General features: G+C 38.2%; 1 pseudogene; it reads right to left on the bottom strand.

Annotated features, from left to right (window-relative positions):
* The window catches only part of LOC143018444 (protein FAM200C-like), a 1,693-nt pseudogene extending 524 nt beyond the window's left edge, over positions 1-1,169 (bottom strand).
* Positions 1,170-5,200: the final 4,031 nt, after the last annotated feature.

Raw genomic sequence — 5,200 nt, 5'->3', positions numbered from 1 at the left:
AATAATAAATAAAGTCTATGCGTGCCAAAGAAGATTTAAACAGGTTTAGTTTGCCTTGGAAGAATAGTAGAACTGATGTGGTTTAGATATTGGTAACATTAAACTTTGAATACAGGTCGGCTAAATAGAACAAAGCAGTTTTACACTTTTTTAACTCTACACATAAGAATGGGTCTACAGCTGCCAGAAACCGTACGGTTGAACTGTACGACTCTACAAGTCTTTGTAAGCTTTGGCCCCTAGAGAGCCACCTTACTTCAGTGTGCATGAGTAATTGGTAAAAAATTTAATCATTCTCTTCACATAGCAATGCAAACAATCGTGAGTTAAGTGAATACGCCTTTATTTTGTTGAATGATCCGATGCAAACTTTTAAAGCATCATGAAGCTCACTACTGAGTTTCTTGGCTACAAGGTGTTGCCTATGCAATACACAATGAACAGTACGTACATCAGTCACCTTTTCCTTGAATAAAGCTGCAAACCCTCTATAGCGGCCAACCATCGCTGGTGCTCCGCCAGTAGCCACTGCAGTAACATTGCTAAGAGATATATCATGTTTCTTTAAATACTCCTCCAAGCACTTAAAAATGGTCTCACCTTTTGAATCAGTTGCACGATACTTGGCAAATAAAAATTCATCAAAGATGCACTTTTGACTTTGACTATAATACCTCACATATGCCATGAGAAGATTTGTACTACCAAAAGTTGATTCATCAAGTTGCAAAGAAAACTTCCTGTATTGAAGCTCAGATGTCAAGTTTCTTTGTACATCATTTGCCATTTCATCAATTCGTCTTTGTACAGTATTGTTACTTAATGGCAGTTTCTTAAGAACAGATTGAGAATCTTTCTTCATAACAGTTTCAATAAATTCTTTAATTGATAGAATTATGATTTCCTTACCAATTGTATGTGGTTTTCCTTTCTTTGCTATCATGAGGGAGATATTGTGTGATGCTTTTAATCCTTCTTCATTGTCACCACTAGCAGATTATTTGAAGAAAGTCTTGATGTTTGATCGAGTCTTCATTTTTTTTTCAGTGACAGAATATTCAAGGTCTTTGGATTTTTTGTCAGTGAATCCTTTCAAGATGGTCTTTTATCTTTAAAGGTTTCATGGCATCATTACTGAAAGTCTTTTCACAGAAAAGGCACAATGGCATAGTTTCATTGGTAAAGGAAGTAATGAAACCATATTTCAAATATTCTTGTGAATATTGTCGGCACTTCTTAGCATCAGCAGCAGCCATTATGTCTTCTACACACAATATTCAAGTCAAAATAATAATTTCCTTTGGACAACTGACAGCGCTATGCAAGTTGAGAATGTGCTGAACTATAGGCTCCCGTCTCTTCAGCAAACCGTGTAGCAGCCTTGCTGGAGTCACCCGGGAAAGAAAGCCCCATTTGTTTACGTTTTGACGGGGATCTTACTTTTCACTCGATTATATTTCATTTTTAGTAGATTCATTACCCATGCATTATCACCATTTTAAGGAAAAAGGCAAAGAAAAAACCGGACAGATTAAAACCTAGAATGATTTTTCAGCGAGAAATCGAAGAAAAAAAATTAAAACTGAGTTAAGTAGCAAGAAAATTCGTATCACCATATCACAGCGCATTTCGGAGTCTCAGATTGAGATTCCAATTACAACTACTTTATTGAATATTTGATAAAATTAATATGTCTGTGCGAGCATGTGCCCACTATGTGTAGTAAACAATTACAACTATTTATTAGTATCCTTGGATTTTACTTATTCTATTTGTTTATTTATTCATTTTCTTCTTATTTTGATCCGCTATAAAAGGGCTAAGTGACAATATTCATCAAGACGACGGCGTTCTAATAATGATACAGACACTTTCAAATAAACATAAGTGGGAAGGATTTTCGACTCAGAGTGAATTGACGTGGTTTTTCTTTAAATTTAGATGTTAGTTGGTTGATTATTCTCATTCTTTCAGTACGGGAAGAGAAAAGGGCCATTTCATGCTAACCATTTAATTTTAAAGACTGCCTTTCGACCTCATAGTAATTTACTGACCCCTTTCGACCCCCTAGCAATCTACTGACCCCCTTTCAACCCCTTGGATGGTCTCATCGACCCCTGGGGATCGATATCGACCCCCTAGCAATCTACTGACCCCCTTTTGACACCTTGGCTATTTGTCGACTCCTCGCATGGTCTCATCGACCACCTTGGGAACCCCTGTGTTATGTAAATCTTCTGAAGTATGCGAAGGGTAAGCACACTTTTTACACAACGTGTAAACATTCTTAGCTGTGATATAGTTTCCGTCTTTTATGCTTAAAGCATACTTTCTTAGATTAGTTTTAGTTTTTATTCATTGTGAAACTGTTCTTTCATTCCTTCACGCATGCTCTTATCAAGTCTCCCTCCACCCACATGACCATTTGTTAGAAAGAAAAATATAATTATCTAACATGCGTAAGATTTTTTTCAGAATATCTTATTCCTTTAATCTCTCGAGGAAAGCAGCAACTAATAAGAAAAGAGAAATATATAAAAATAAAAATAAATTGTGAACGTATGAAGACAAGTGTGAAAAAATAATGAAATTTCGAAAAAAAAGATGAATAAATAAACAAATGTTACATACATATACGAAAGGCTTTTTCCCCCTTACAAGGAAGGTAGCCAAAAAACAAAGGTGTGAAATCCACTCCCACCCATTCCATCACCTACATACTCCACTCCCATCCGTCCCCTTCCTTCCCTCTTATCTTGGCTTCTGGATGACGGGTCATCCCTGCATCTTGTCCTCTTCCCTGGGTCAGAAGCACTGTCGCAAGACACAGCACATCCAGAGCAAGGACGCTTCATTAAATCGGCGATCACCCCTCTTCGTTACCTCATGCAGAAAAGGAAAAGGCGGGGAGAAATCCCTTTGGGCTGCACCCTCCATCCACCACGCACTCCCCCTCATGCATTACAGCATCATCCACATACAACCATTCTCCATTCACCCCTATCTTCTGTCCTCTCCAGTCCTTTCTCAACAGAGACTCCCCTCTTTCCCAGTGCCCCTTTTAACCCATCCATCCATCTCACCCTTGGTCGCCTCTTAATGTTCACTCCTTCCAGCTCTACCTTTCACATTCTTTTTTCGTTTTTTACTAATCTTTCTTCACACATACTTTCCATGTGTCTTAACCATCCTAATACTCTTTCATCAACCCTATTCTCAAACTCTCTTTCAATCTCCATTCTTCTCCTCACCTCCTCGTTTCTCATTGTATTCAACCTAGTAACTCCTGTCATACTTCTCAGGTATCTCATCTCAAATACATTCAAACTCCTCCTCTCTTAAGTTCCATTTTTCTGCCTCATACAGTACTCCTTTATCCAATATTCTCTTAGCATCCATTCCCAAATGGCTATTTCTTATTACACTTTTTAATCCACCAAGGCATATACTTGCTTCTCTCAATCTACATTCTAACCCCACCTCCACTACCCCCTTTCCTGCCACATTCGCACCCAAGTATCTAAAACTATCCACTTCCTCCAGTGTCTCTCCCTTACTACTCACTTCCAGTCTGCTGCCACTTTCTCTCCTGGTATATCTCATCACCTTACTTTTACCCATATTTATCCTCAATCTCCTTCTTTCGCACACCCTCCCAAATTCTGTCACCAACTTCCTTAATCCTTCCTCTAATCCTGCTACAAGCGCAGGGTTGTCAGCAAACAACAACGGGTTTATCTTCTACTTTTCTTCATTTCCTTTAACCGTCTCCAATCCCTGATCCAGTACCCTTGCATTTATTCTACCTCTCGCACCATTACATCTATGTATAAATTGAACAGCCAAAGCGACATAGCACCATAATGAAGTCTCACTATTATCTAAAACTGCTCACTCTTTCCATTTCTGATTCAAACATAAGCTCTACTACTCTCATAAAAAATCTTGACTTCTCTCAGCAGCTTTCCTCCTATACCATATATCTGCAATACCTCCCGCAATGCCTTCCTGTCTTCCCTGTCATAAGCCTTTTTTCAAATCCATAAAACCCCCCCAAAACGTCCTTACCTTTTCCTAAAACAGTCTCACATATCTGTCTTATCACAAAAATTCCGATTCACTCAAACCTTACCTGTCCTAAACCCACACTATTCCTTACCAATTACTCCCTCTGTTCCTCTCCTAATCCTCTCATTCAAGACCCTCCCATAATCCTTACCAACTACACTTAACACTTGTCCCCTTTTCCCATGTAAAGTGGAAGAACTATACAGGCACTCCTCTAGTCCTCTGGCACTCTACAGTCTCTTAAAAAATATTAGATAACCTCACCACTCAGACCATCATCATTGTATCTCCTTTTTCTAGACATTTTGCATGACACTCATCCAAGCCAGGTTCCTTACCTGCTCTCATCATCTTAACAACTGCCTTCATCTAATCTTTCCTTATTTCTCCTCCATTTTCCTCACTCATCACTCTCATTTTCTTAGCGCTTCCCAATGCAACTACCTTTCCCTCCCTATCATCCTACACATTTAGTAACTCCCTAAAATACTCTACCTATCTTCCTCTAACTGTTTTCCCTTCCATTATCATCTGTCTGCACCTTTTAGCTTTCCTTCTCTACTTAATTCGCCTCCTCTTCCTCGCTTAATTTCTTTCCAAAACATATTTTTATTACTATCAAAATTTCCTGTAGTTAATGAATGAAATAAACTTCCTGCAGATGCAGTGCAATGTATTTCAGTTCAAATCTTTTAGATTCTCTTAGATGCTGTAATGACTGCCATTTGTTTTATATTATTTGTTTATTTGTTTGTTATAATTTGTTTGTTTATCATTTGCTTGATTATCATTTATTATTATTAATATATCAAATTATTACTATTTACTCTTTACCTGTGGTGGAGATGTGTCTTGAAAGAGAGTTGATGATAGCAAATACAGTGTTTAGGAAGAAAGTCAAGCATAAGTACACATGGGAGAGGGTGGTGGATGGAAGGGTGGCAGATAGAGCATTAATGGACTAAATAGTTGTGACCAGGAGTATGGTAGGAAGAGTTAGGAATGTACAGTACATATTCTAAGGAGAGAGAGTGGAGGAATATCAGATCATTTTCTGGTGGAAAGTAAATTGAGAGTGGAGATTAGGTGGAGAAAGAGGAAAAGGGCAGAAGGTAGGGAGATACTTAGAGTG

Source organism: Oratosquilla oratoria, chromosome 34 (assembly GCF_046742065.1).
Source record: "Oratosquilla oratoria isolate Oo_2021 chromosome 34, ASM4674206v1, whole genome shotgun sequence".
In the NCBI taxonomy this organism is placed as follows: Eukaryota; Metazoa; Arthropoda; class Malacostraca; order Stomatopoda; family Squillidae; genus Oratosquilla; species Oratosquilla oratoria.
This window is presented reverse-complemented; position numbering and strand designations above follow the sequence as displayed.